General features: G+C 35.8%; 1 protein-coding gene across 8 annotated transcripts in view; it reads right to left on the bottom strand.

Moving 5' to 3' along the window:
• Positions 1-15092, bottom strand: part of GULP1 (GULP PTB domain containing engulfment adaptor 1) — a 333659-nt gene that overhangs the window by 195416 nt on the left and 123151 nt on the right. For 7 of the 8 annotated variants that reach the window (XM_061433196.1, XM_061433200.1, XM_061433248.1 and 4 more), the window contains exon 2: positions 9076-9201. The gene's annotated coding sequence lies outside the window, so the exon portion shown is untranslated. Of the gene's footprint in view, positions 1-642; positions 746-9075; positions 9202-15092 lie in introns of those variants that run through there. The other variant, XM_061433236.1, reaches the window with a different exon arrangement.

A 15092-nucleotide genomic window follows, 5' to 3' on the forward strand; every position in this document is an offset into this window, starting at 1 on the left:
GGTCAGGATTAGCAAACAATTTTATTGGTGAATCAAAGTAAACAATGCTATTTAAGCAATTATCAATACTTTGAAAAAAATAAAAAACAAAAAACCTCCACAGAAGTATCAAATGATTTTCTTTGATAAACATTTTATAAACATTATTATGAGACATTAATTAAGCTGCTTTATCTCTTGCAAGAGAAATAGTCCAAAGATGATGTGAGAGTTTTAATTGCCCCATCACATCATCCAGTATATGTTAATGGAATAGTTGTTTAATATTCTGAAGCTGGTGGAAAACACAGAAGAACATGCAAATGTGTTCTGTTCTCACAGCACGACCCTTGGATATGTAAAATAAATTTAACATTAAAGCTCTAATTTTGCATTCCAAAAATTTAAATACACTTCAGTCTTACAAAAATTAGTAAAATCTTCACAGGAATGTTCTGCCTAATCACCTTACATCAGATAAATTGGCGTTACTGACGACAACTTACATAAAAGGATCAATTTCTATGCTTTATTAAATTGCTCACTCACTGACATGGTTTTCAAAATCAAGAGAAAAATGCTTTCAGTCTAAATGTATTTCCTATCTTATGTCCAAAAGTAGAAGTCTTTTTTCTTGATTTAGCCAATGTCTACATAACCCACCTGAGGATGTGCAATCAATATCTCCATACATATTTCAGGATATTTTATGAAATACCTTCTTCAGGTGGTATAATTCTTTATTCACTTACAGCTCTTTTCCCTCCTAAATCAAAAGATATGCAATCCTTGAAATTAATTACTTATTTTTAAAAACACTATGCTATGTAAATCTTATATCAGGTTTATTTAATGTGCTAAAATTTTCAAAAAAAATGTTTTTGTTCCCACCATTATAAAAGCAGTATAAGCTCTTTGGACTTGCTGTACTTTAAAAATGTTATAAAGAGTAAAATTAAAGTCACCACTGCTAACATTTAAGTGCCTTTACTTTTAGTGTTTAATATTAAAGGTTGAAGGTTGCCAGATATAGTGTTGAGATCTGACTGTAGATACAGCTGCGTGTCCTAGTTTCACTCTTTCACTCTCTCTCTCTCTTTTTTTTTTCATTTTATAACTACAGTCTATGGGGTCACAAAGAATCAGACAGGACTTGAGTGACTAACAAACTACCACTGTTCCCTCAAAGGCACCTACTATATTCAGGATAATGTCAAAGCCCTTACATGTTCCCTTATCATCTGTTCCATGTAACCTCGTCTCTGTCCTCTCTCCTGTCCACCTCTCACCAGTCCCCTGTATTCTTTGCTTCAGCTGAACTGAACTACTGATACTTTCATTTCTTCCAATGAACTATGCTTCCTCACAAGCACTGGGAGGGTCCATTGTACACTCCTCTCCTTCTGCTGGTGCTTCCTTCTACTACTGTGAGCTTCCCTGGTGGCTCAGATGGTAAAGCGTCTGCCTGCAATGCGGGAGACCCAGGTTCAATCCCTGGGTTGAGAAGATCTCCTGGAGAAGGAAATGGCAACCCACTTCAGTATTCTTGCCTGGAGAATCCCATGGATGGAGGAGCATGGTAGGCTACAGTCCATGAGGTCACAAAAAGTCGGAACGACTGAGCAAGCTTCACTTTTCACTTTTCACTTCCTTCTGCTGAGCATTCACTCTCAGACATTTCCTGCAAGTGGGATTCTCTAGCATACCCCAAAAACAGGCCCTGGGACCCTACAAAGAACACCAACAGTATCATGTGCCCTCCCTATAGTGGGATAAACACCATCTCCCCCAAACTCATGTCCACTCAGAACCTCAGCATGTGACCTTATTTCGAAACAGTGTCTTTACAGATGTAATTAGTTCAAGATCTTGAGGTGAAATCATTCTGGATTTAGGATAGAGCCTAAATTCAACGACTGGTATTTTCATAAGAGGCAAGGACACACCCAGAGACACAGGGAAGAAGGCTGTGTGAAGATGGAGCCAGAGAGGTGAGGTAGGCTGCCGGAGGCCAAGAAAGACCATCAGCCACCAGAAGCTGGAAGAAACACAGCAGGATGCTCCCTTAGAACCTTTGCAGGACACAGGACCCTCTGACACCCAGATTTCAGACTTCTAGCCTCTAGAATTTGTGTTGTTTAAAGCCACTCAGTTTGTAGCTCTTTCTGACGGCAACTCTAGGAAACTACTACAGCTCTGGTTCTAGACTTCCTGCAATATATTAATTGTCATATATATTTCAGTTTACACTAAGACTCTATACAAAGCAAAAACGAATTCTATAGTTTATAGCTTTATGTTCACTGCTTAGGACAGCACTTAGCACATGACAAACAATAGACATATGTATAAAAGAAAGAACAAAGAAAATTTTCGTAAGAGTAGATATCTATTAAAACCTGAGCAACATTACTATTTAATCTATGCTAATTTTACTGGCAAAATCTTTATTCTCAGTTTTTTGCTGTTAGAGTTTGATACTTTTCGAATGACAGTTCTAAAGAAAGGCTTTAGAAACATCAATTGTTTTTACTTGCCCTACTCCCCATCTTAGTCCTAAAACTCTGAAATTGTTTTTGGGAACCTACCCTCTCCACATGCTAGCAGTCTCAGGAGAATTGTTAATCAAGTGCCATGGTTCCTGGCAGAGGGCAAATGATTGAAACCCAGCCATGCGCACTGGCTTAGTGAATGTGGGAAGAATAGCATTAAACCACATTATTGGTCCAGACTTAGCTCCATGGCAGTACTTTTCACAGTCTCTCTCCACTTCCTGCTCTCTAGATCCCTGGAAATGCTCTGCCTCCTGTCTTTCTTGAGAACTGTTTTTCTGATTAACCTCTGATTCCATGAGCTAACTCATATCCTTTCAACAAAATACTTTTTTGCCTAAAGTACACAGAACTCCTTTCTGTTACTTGCAAAATAAGAACTGTAATTTATAGAGACTCGTCAACTATAGATGTGATTCATATTAATACATAAAACAGACTGCTTGTATAAAGAGATGTTGACCATTACAGGTAGTCATTTGATCAAAATGTTTACAGTTTAGACTGTCAGGCCACTAAACTGATGAACTATGCAATTCAAAACTCAACATTTAACAATTTCCTTCTCTGAGATAGCCACTTCCATCTCTTCATTCATTGCACATAATTATGTAAATCTTTCTTATTCATTTATTTCTGTCTTCATGTGTAAAAAATATCCTTTTTAAAGAATCTTTTTGCTAAGCTAAATTTTATCAATGTAGATTATGTTCTAAAAGTAAGGTAAATCATTTTGTAAAGAATGTTAACTCTTGGGGAACCTTCAGAGGTTAAAAAAAAGAGAATGTTATCTCTAAATATTTAAGGCTTTGATATACTATATAATACTCTCATCGCATAAATAATTTGTTTAAGCTAAAAGCCCATAGATTACCAATCTGTAACATAGAGACTAACATATTTGATAAAAAACCATTTTCCCTGTTTTCACTATTTCATTCAAATAGCAATTCATTCATGAATAAACCATTTGTTACAATTACATATTACATAAATATACAAAGCATTTTCCCCTTTGTCTCTTCATTAAATAAAAACTAATGTTAATATTATACAGGTAATGATTAATTTTTATATCACATACAGATGTACTAAATCTAAATTTTTCATGTACAATCAAAGGTCAGTGAAAGTAAAATGGCTTTCTTCAGTTTCTGCAAACAGCTTAAAGAGGATTTCCTTTGGTATTTAAATGCTGATTAAGCATAACACATCTGCTGAATACGATTTGAATATGCTCTCCACTAAGGGACTTCCCCAGAGACATTCTTCAGACAAGAGCACTATTAGTCTTACTTCAGTTCAGTTCAATTCAGTTTAGTCGCTCAGTCGTGTCCAACTCTTTGTGACCCCATGGACTGCAGTACGCCAGGCTTTCCTGTCCATCCACCAACTCCTGGAGCTTACTCAAACTCCTTTTCTGCTGCTTTCTTAACATTGCATTGCATTTTTGTCATCTATTTCTTCTACTTCTTATCTTCCTTACACTTCCTATCTAATATAGTATAAACTCTGTGAGGATGCACCTTTTAATACTCTTAAAACCACATTACAGCACATTCAAATCTAAACTTTATATAGGGTCTCAAAACTAAAACTCTCTTTTTTTCACACTTTTTTGACTTCTACTTCTTCCACACATTTACATTGAACATGCCTTTGCGTTTATTCTATCCTTAAACTATCCAGTCTTGCCCATCATTAATTAGTCCATAGTTTTCCTTTCTCTTACGTGTGTTTCCATCTTAAAGGAGTCTGTAAGTTTAGTCATTTATTGCTATTTCAAGACTCTTCTCTTCATCTTTCATCTTTAACATTAGTTTACAACAGATGAAAACTTATTCTGTGCTGGCCATTGTATTAGGCATTCTGCAGGGTGCTCTGGGTACAAAAACAAACACACACCTATCTGAGTACTGGAAAAAGAGAATCCCAGAGAAAGGTAAGCAAAAATGAAAGAACATAATATATCTGGAAAGGTTTATACAATTTTCTAGACCTATATTAAGGAATGATTAAAGATACACTTTGGATTTTAGAAGTCAAGAGCCAGTCCACATAAGGAAATTATGTAATCCCACTTGAATTTTCAAAAGTCACTTTGCAGCAAAAGGTTTGAAGGGGAAATGCTCAGAAACAGACAGAGCACTTAGGGGTTATACTGCTACTTCTAGAAAGACATAATCATGGGATAGATGATAAAAATTTAAGGAATAGAATGAAAAAGACTGGTTAATAGATTAAAGGTTATGAGCATTAAGAAAAAAGCAGAAATTCAAATTAAGTTTTCCAATTTGACTATCCAAATGAATAACAATTCTAATAAAAGAGTTAGGAAATACAAAAAGAAAGATCATGATTTTTAAGAAAGTGAGATAATGACTCTAATGGTTTGGCTAATACAGATGTATCAAATATCAAGCAAATGGAGGGATTCAGAAATCTAATAGAATAGCAAGACTCTCATATGGCTTCTGCCTGATACTCATGCCCTTTTGTGACCCCCTGCCACTGAATGCTGGCTAGATCTATGATGCATTTCTAAAATATAGAAGACTACAGAAAAGGGTGGTATATTAGTTTCCCATGGCTTCCATAACAAACCACCACAAACTGGGTGACTGAAAACAACACAAATTCATTCATTCATAGTTTTGATGGACAAGAGTTGGAAATCACGGTGTCAGAAAGACTACACTTCCTCTGAAAGGTCTAAGGGAGATTTTATTCTTGCCTCTTCAGCTGCTAGTGTTGCCAGGCAATCCTTGATTGTGGTTGCATCATACCTGTCCTTGCCTCTGACTTCACAGAACCTTCTTTCTTCTCTATGTACACCTCATAAGGATACATGTTATTAGATTTAAAGTTCATCTAGCTAAGAGTCAGACAGGACTGAGCGATTTCACTTTCACTTTCATGCATTGGAGAAGGAAATGGCAACCCACTCCAGTGTTCTTGCCTGGAGAATCCCAGGGACAGGGGAGCCTGGTGAGCTGCCATCTATGAGGTTGCACAAAGTTGGACACAACTGAAGCGACTTAGCAGCAGCAGAAGCAGCAGCAGCAGTTAATCCAGGATGTTCCCACTCAAGATCCTTTATTTAATTCCATTTATCTTCATAAGCCTTTATTCTGTTTCCAAATACTGTCTCATTCACAAGTAACACAGGTTAGGACTTGAGCTATCTTTTTAGAGGCCATCATTAAACTACCACAAATGGGATGACACTTCCGAGATTTGGTTATAGAGGAACGCGGTTTCCTCTATATGGATGCTCACTTTTTCTCTCTCTCTTGGATTGCTTGCCCCAGAGAAAGCTAGCTTTAATTTCATGGAAGCAACCCTATTGAGAGAGGCCCTCCATGGTTGAGTCTGGAGGGGACGCTTCAGCCCCAGCTGAGCTCTGAAATGACTGTAGCTGCAGAGGACCTAGAGCCAGAAGCAGCAGCTAAGCTGTGCCCAGATTTGTAGTCCACAGAAAACTGTGAGATAATACATAAGCACTGTTTTAAGCTGCTAAGTTTTTAAGTGATTTATCATAGAGAGACAGAAAACTAACATGGAGCTCACAAAAACATCTAAGCTAGGGCAGGAATGATGAAGACAAATCACGGAAATGGATTCAATTTTGCATCTAAGAAATATTTACAGAGTATCCATAAAACCAACATTGTGGTGAGTTTTATTTAGAGTGAATTTATATCTGGAATGATAAACGATGACTCAATTCTCAAGAATCTTAGTCTCAGGAAATGATAGATAAAACCACAATGCATGGTACAACTGAGGAATGTTTAATAAGCGGTGTTAAGGTTCATCAATGGCACAAGATCTGGTCTCCGATCCAAAAATCGGGAAAGCCTTCCTGGAGAAGTTGAATTCTTAAATTCTACAAACTTATCTATTTATAACTCCGTAGTAACAAATTTCCCTTTCCTTTCAACAATGCAAAATTTAAGGCACCTAAGTGGTAAGGATAATTTTCCTGTCCATTACACTAAGACTTCTATAATAAATTTACTTAAGCTCTTAGGGCAGGAACATACATCCACTTTTGAGACTGCTGCTGCTGCAGCTGCTAAGTCGCTTCAGTCATGTCCGACTCTGTGTAACCCCAGAGATGGCAGCCCACCAGGCTCCACCGTCCCTGGGATTCTCCAGGCAAGAACACTGGAGTGGGTTGCCATTTCCTTCTCCAATGCATGAAAGTAAAAAGCGAAAGTGAAGTCACTCAGTCCTTAGCGACCCCATGGACTGCAGCCTACCAGGCTCCTCTGTCCATGGGATTGCTAGAAACGCTAAATTATACATATAGTAAATATATATACATGTATATATATACATATATACATGTATATATACAATGGTATGAATCAAATCAGGTCTTTACTTATGTTTTATTTAGTGTAACTTATTTTTACTCTTATTATACTTGTAATTTTAAAGAAACTCACATCACTTTTCATAGTGAATAAATGAATCTTCAATTAATTATGTAAGGAATTGCAATGAAATTTTAAAATGCTGAGTGCCTTAGCAAAGATATGAGCAAAAAACATAAGAGCAAGGCAACACCAAACCTATTATTTTACCCACATGAAAATCCCAGTTTTGCTGTTTCCCCCATATCTGTTAATGCCAACCTGCCCCTCTTTCCTAAGATAAAAAGCCCTCTCCTTAATCTTCCACCACATTACCACTGCCTTATTTTTCATTTACACTATTTTCACCACAGCTAAAGTTTCACTGAATTCTTTCAAAGACTAGAAACACTTTTTATAATAAGACTTGACGTCTTTGGAAAAATGGTATTAGTTGATAACCTGGTATCTACATCTCAATATAGCTAGTTACCAATCAGTCTTACCTTGAGAATGAGAATAATTCAGTTGTTACTCTGTCATGGTGTATTCCATTTTTTTTTTTTTTTTTGCCATGCATGTCTAACTATAAGTGCCTCAAAAGTGAGGATTATATCTTCTTCATCTTTTTTCTCTACAGTCCCTACCATAGTGCCTGGCAAACAACAAGTGTTTAAACAGATGTTGATGAAAATAAAACAGAAAAGCCTACAAATTGTTCTCCCTCCCTTTGGATTTGCTCTCCATTAGTCTAACACACATATCACTTCCAGATTAATCTTCTTAGAATAAAGCACAGATAATCTTATTCCCCTGCAACTGTCCCTCATCATATAATGATGAAATATAAATGCCAAAGTTCAGGAATCCAAGTCACAGAACATATTTCTCATCACTCTGCTATATCTACTCTATTTTCCAATTTTCTGAATATCACCAGCTTTCTCAGTTCTGTATCTATGCACCAATTGACTCTCTATTTAAACGTTTACCTGTCAAATCCTGCCTCCAATAAAAAGCACAACTCAACTGGTCTCTCATTTGTTCCCAAGCTGAAAGTATCATTATCAGCAATCACCCTTTCCTTTTATTTCTTTCGTGGCACTTAATACATCCTATCTGTGCCTAAAGTACTGGAATATATTTCTTATTTCATCATATTTTATTGAAAATTATAAGAAGAAAGCAACTAGCAACTATTTTTATGTTTTCCTGCCCCTAACTAATGTCCATTATCACCACCATCGTACAATCAATAATGAAATAATCACAGTGCTTGAGCTGAGTGAAATAATGTTTTCAGCAGATATTAATCAAATAAATATATACTTCACTGTCATCTGTAAATATTGTACTTTTAGACAGTGTGAAAGGATTGTGCACATATAATATTCACTTTCCTTCTAGGCTTAGTTGTGTAAGGGACAAACTGGCTGAATACATGTGAGTAAAGGATGCTACTGCTCGCAACCAAAATTTAGAATCTTAACTTAGTTTTTTACATTTTTAATTCAACACAAACTAGGTTTAATTCCCAACACAAACAGTTAGGGAAACTGTTTGAATGGAAAACTCTAAATCAGTGGGTCAACAAATATTTTCAAAAATTACTAATGAAAACTATAACTCATTATCACCTTCTGGAGGTAATTTCAGCAATATGAATAAAAAGCTTTAAAAATATTATAGACTTTGAACCAGTGATGCTAATTTTAGTAACTCTACTTATGCAAAATGAGCACTATTTATATCAATTTATAAAGATATTCTTTGAATAATAAACCCAATCTAAAAACATTTTAAACCATGTATGTTTATATTTAACAGATACAATGGAAAATATGAACATTAATTCATATTCTCAAATAGAACAAAATAGACTTGTTACAAAAACAATAAAGAAATTCAACGAAAAATACATATACTAATTAGCCCAACATTGTTTAAAGGGAAAAATCAACAAAACAAAAAACAAGTGATATAGAACAAAATAATAAAAGAAGTTATCTTTAGAGAACAGACATTCATGATTTCAATTTTATTTTGCTTTTATGTATTTTACCATTTTGCTCAATAAAACTGTCTTTTTAAATAATGGGTACAAAATAAAGACATCTTTTATACTTTTGAATCATTTTTCAAAATCGTGTTAAGTATAGAAATGAGCGATCACTTATTCTTACCTGGGTAGGTATGTTCAAATATAGTTGAAAGAATACGCAGACACTTGACTTTCAATTATACAGCTGCCATTCAAATTCTCCTTTGGTTTCTTTTCTCTTGTGTATACCAGATGCAATCACATATAACTAAAAATGAAATTAAAATTGGACTCAATAGAGGTAATCAATAATTACATTTATGGGTATTATAATTTAGATATTATAACACTTGCTCTAAAATTCTAATTACATTTCTTGTGAAAGTTCAAGAAAGTTACCCAATAATAGGAAAACCGTGGTAAAGCATGTAATTTTTTTTGAAAAAGCAGAGTAATAGATTGCTAGAAAAGGGCAAAGAGTAACATTGCTAGATAATGAGTTAAATGTTTTAATTCATGGATATGTTACTATTAAAACAGTGATGGTTGCTTGACAGTATACCCCTCTCTCCCTCAGGCTGTATGACAACTCGGCCCAGCTGTCTCCTCCACTTATTAGCTAATGAGCCTAACCAAGCGCATACTCTGTCCCTGATTAAGAAGGTGAAACAAAATTGTAGAAAGCACTAATCTATTTTAACTTTCATTTCACTTCAACTTCCATGGAGAAGCATTTGGGGAGCTTATCCTTCCATTTATTCTCATGCTATAACTAGAAGAGACATAACAGCTCGTTAAGATTTTTACATTTTTATTCCAACAGACGAAAAGGAAAAGTCTTTCCAGATGCAACAGCATAAATTATGCCTTCCCTTAATTCCATCATTTCAAATGGACCTCTGTATTTCTTCTTGCCAAAACAGCAAAACCAGTGCTTGTTTCTGAGGAGGAGGGGAAGCACAAGTGCACAAGCATATCTCATTCTTGTTCAGCCTCCCTCCATAACTCTAATACAGACCACTGGCAAAGCCACACCTGTATTTTTGACTTTTGCAAATTATAGACTAAAGATGGCTCTCAAATACTTTATTTCTGCCTCTTTGTATCTGAGTCATCTTAATATTCTGAAACGATTCTAACTTAGCTAAAATTTTATTTAGAAGCTTGTTTATCTATTTGTTCACCGTATTCTTTTTCATTTTCTAACATATTTAGAGATAAAGAAAAAAGGCATCTGAGTTTATGAGGCACCAGAGACAAACTCTGGGGCAATAATTCAAGTAAAAAAGCTTATCTGGAAGATAATAAGGCAGTAGGGTATAGTCAGATCATCAACAGCATCTGGCAGAGAAGGCAACAATTGTAAAATCTGAATTAAAATATGGGCAGGATATATTTTAAGGCCATTTATAGATATTCTATAATTTTAGTGAAAAACCTGTTTATCTACCCAATGATGCTGCTGTTTATTAAATCATTTGCATGATATGTTCTTAGGATTGACTTTTAGGGTATATAAATGATATGATTCATCTTTATCTTTCCTGAAAATATAAAAGCTGCATTATCATGTATCTGTTCAACCTGAACAGGAAATTTCAAACATGGCACAGCTAAACGGTAACCATAAAATTATGTCACGATTTCCAAGTGATTAACCAGGTCATTTTTTTTCTCTTTTGTCTGTCTTGGGGATGGAGAAGAAAAAAAGGAGACAAAACTATTTTTTAGCATAATGGCTATTTCCCTATATATTTTATGTGAATGTTAATCTAATGGTATGAAATTAGAAAGAAATCAGCCAAGGTAACATAAGTAATTTTGTTTAAAAATTAAAAAAACTATTAAAAATCATATTCCAACATTGGAGCAAAGTAAATATTTTCCTTAAAATGGTTAATTCAGCTTATCCCCACAGCTTTTATTTCTATCTCAGATTGACTGAAATCCACTTTAACTGTGGAAAATACTTTCAACCTAGAATATTTTATGTAATGTGACAGAATAAAGAAAAGCATAAAAATATCCACATCAAAAAACAAGAATGAACTTGTGCCTACTTCTTTCTTCTTGCAGGAAAATGACACATACTCTGAAGTGGATCTATTATTCCACTGTCCGATATGATTAGATTTGTTTATATAAAGAGCATCTTAAATATTCTTGCAAAAACTGAGATATGCTTATGAGCTGTCTTTTTAAACACATTTTATTTTAAAATATAAAATCAATTTCCATGTGAATGATTCCTCAAATTATTCTTAAAAACATTACTCTCAATCTTATACTATGTTGCCACCATTTATTACAAAGTATGAAATTTGAAGAGGTACAAAAATTAAATGAAGCCAACCATTTTTATTTATTTTACCAAGTGTTCATTCTTTCCAATAGTGTTAGTTTAAGAAAATCACTATAAACATTGCAATATGACTAGAAGCCTCAACTGGTTGATGCAACATTTGTATCTTTAAATATTCCATACACATCAAAACCACCCTAAACAAACAAGCCAGGCTAAAAGATATTCTTATTTGTCATCAAATGAAATAAAGACTACCATGAAACAGAGACCACCGTTATCATGATCTTAAAACTTTTCAAAATCATTTTACTACTTATTTTTCTTTTTATAACTAGCTCCAAGAATTTAGAAATATTACAAACTAATTTCCAAAATGTTGCAAAAAAAGTTTTCCTGAATATTAATTTCTTATTTCTATTACAGGCATCTAAATTCAAAATATGCAAAATTGGATTCTTGGTTCACAATTATCTTTTTTTTCGTTCATCCTGAGACTTTAATTAAGTAAATACTACAATTCTCATTCTAATTGCTCAGGACAGAAACCATGCATTACTAATCCCTTTTATTTCCCTTACTAGCTACATGCAGTTAAATCAAGAAAAAAACCCAATTATACTCAATACTGATCATTCCGTTTTGTTACTTCTTCAAGTTTACTTCCTTAAGGTCATCAGTACTCAGCTATGATTTCTCTAACAAGTAATACAACCGTATCACCCTCTGGACAAAGTTCAAATGACTTAGCATGCCTTAACATCTTCGTCCAACTGCCTTGGCGGTTGTCTTCTCAATGTTTTTTACCCTAATGTTCTAGGCCAAAAGTATAAGATGATTGTCATAAGTGACTTGGGACAATCATTTCCTGTGCATTCTAGTCTTCTCACTGAGGCAGTGACATTCATATAGCCCTAATATACTCCTATGCTCTAGGGAAAGTAAAGTTGGAAAATTAACTTAGTTCATTAAAAAAAAGTTCATGACAAATAGATTCAAGAGATTAGATCTCACAGAGTGACTGAAGAACTATGGGCAGAGGTTAATGTCATTGTACAAGAGGCAGTGATCAAAACCATCCCCCAAAAAAGAAATGGAAAGAAGCAAAATGGTTGCCTCAAGAGGTCTTACAAATAGCTGAGAAAAGAAGAGAAGCAAAAGGGAAAGGAGAAATGGAAAGATATACCCATCTGAATGCAGAGTTCCAAAGAATAGCATGAAGAGATAAGAAAGCCTTCCTAAGTAAACAAGGCCAAGAAATATAGGAAAACAACAGAATAGGAAAGACTAGAGATCTCTTCAAGAAAATGAGAGCTACCAAAGGAACATTTCATGCAAAGATGGGCACAAAAAAGGACAGAAACTGTATGGACCTAACAGAAGCAGAAGATATTAAGAAGACATGGGAAGAATACACAGAAAAACTATACAAAAAAGATCTTCATGACCCAGATTAACCATGATGGTGTGATCACCCACCTAGAGCCTGATATCCTGGAGTGGGAAGCCAAGTGGGCCTTAGGAAGCATCACTACCAACAAAGCTAGTGAAGGAGATAGAATTCTAGCTGAGATATTTATAATCGTAAAAGATGAAGCTGTTAAAGTGCTGCATTTAATATGCCAGCAAATTTGAAAAACTCAGCAGTGGCCACAGGACTGGAAAATGTGAGTTTTCATTCCAATCCCAAAGAAGGGCAATGTCAAAGAATGTTCAAACACATAATTGCACTAATTTCCCCTGCTAGTGAGTGAGTGAGTGAAAGTTGCTCAGTCGTGTCTGACTGTTTGCAATCCCTTGGACTATACAGTCCATGGAATTCTCCAGGCCAGAACACTGGAGTGGGTAGCCGTTCCCTTCTCCAGGGTATCTTCCCAACCCAGGGATCGAACCCAGGTCTCCTGCATTGCAGGTGGATTCTTTACCAGCTGAGCCACCAGGGAAGCCCCATGCTAGTAAGGTTATTTACAAAATCCTTCAAACTAAGTGTCAGCAGTACTTGAACCAAACACTTCCAGATATACAAGCTGGATTTAGAAAAGGCAGAGGAACCAGAGAACAAATTGCCAACATTCATTGGATCTTATAGAAAGCAAGAGAGTTCCAGAAAAACATCTACTTCTGATTCATTGACTATGCTAAACCCTTTGACTGTGTCGATCACAATAAACTGTGGATAATTCTTAAAAAGATGGAAATACCAGACCACCTGACCTGTCTCCTGAGAAACCTACCGTATGCATGTCAAGAAGCAACAGTTAGAACTGGATGTGGAACAAGGGACTGGTTCAAAATTGGAAAGGAGTACATCAAGGCTTTATATTATCACCCTGCTTATTTAACTTATATGCCAAGTATATAAGCTATTTACTTACGTGTGTGTGTGTGTGTGTGTGTGTGTGTGTGTGTGTATGTGTGTGGCATTTCACAAGCTGGTATCAAGATTGCCAGGAGAAATATCAATAACCTCAGATATGCAGATGACACCACCCTTATGGCAGAAAGCAAAGAGGAACTAAGAAGAGACTTTTGATGAAGGTGAAATAGGAGAATGAAAAAGCTGGTATAAAACTCAACATTTGAAAACCGAAGGTCATGGCATTTGGTCCCATCACTTCATGGCAAATAGATGGGAAAACAATGTGACAGACTTTATTTTCTTGGGCTCCAAAATCACTGTAGATAATTCCTACAACCATAAAATTAAAAGACACTTGTTCCTTTGAAGAGAAAGTGTGACAAATCTAGCCAGAGTATTAAAAAGCAGAGACATTACTTTGCTGACAAAGGTCCGGAGGTCCTTTGCCCTTTTCACAAAGGTCAAAGCTATGGTTTTTCAGTACTCATGTCATGTATGGATGTGAGAGTTTGACCATAAGGAAGGCAGAACACTGAAGAATTGACACCTTTGAATCTTGATTCTGGAGAAGACTCTTGAGAGTCCCTTGGACAACAAGGAAATCAAACCTTGTTGATCCTAAAGGAAATCAACCCTGAATATTCATTGGTAGGGTTGATGCTGAATATCCAGTACTTTGGCTACCTGATGAAAGGAGCTGACTCATTGGAAAAGACCCTGATGCTGGGAATGATTTGAAGGCAAGAAGAGAGGGGATGACAGAAGACAAAATGGTTGGATGGCATCACCAACTCAATGGACATTCAGTTTGAGCAAGCTCTGGGAGATGGAGAAGGACAGGGAAGCCTGCTGTGCTGCAGCCCATGGGGTCGCAAAGAGTCAGACATGACTGAGAGACTGAATAACAACACAAACAAGTAGGTGTTTGTTGGACAACTACTTAAAGTCCAATTGTATTAGTCATTGTTGCTGTTGTAATAGTCACTAGGTCAGGTCCAAATCTTCTGCAGCTCCGTGGACTATAGCCCTCCAGGCTCCTCTGTCCATGGGATTTCCCAGGCAACAATACAAGATTGGGTTGCCATTTCCTTCTCCAGGTGATCTTCCCAACCCAGGGATCAAACCCACGTCTTCTGTATCGAAGGCAGATTCTTTACCACTGATCCACCAGGGAAGCCCTGTATTAATCATTAGGGAGAAGAAAATAAGTCTATACCCTCCTTTGAGTCTGTCAAAGCAAGACTACGTTAATTGAAGAAACAAAGAGAAAGTTCAGGAAATTCTTCCTTAAAAAAAGGGAATCTGAACCATCAGTTCAGAAGTCTTCCAATGAACAAATTAGATGGCAGAGGGAACATCATAAGCAAAAGTATGCGAACAAGAAAAAACATGCCACCTTTAAGGAATGCTAGTGATTAGTGATTTTGAAATAAAATATTTATGAAACTATTCATGAAAAAATTTTACAGTAAGACAAGACTATATCAAGAAGCTTCCT

This window comes from Bos javanicus, chromosome 2, assembly GCF_032452875.1.
Source record: "Bos javanicus breed banteng chromosome 2, ARS-OSU_banteng_1.0, whole genome shotgun sequence".
Classification (NCBI taxonomy): domain Eukaryota; kingdom Metazoa; phylum Chordata; class Mammalia; order Artiodactyla; family Bovidae; genus Bos; species Bos javanicus.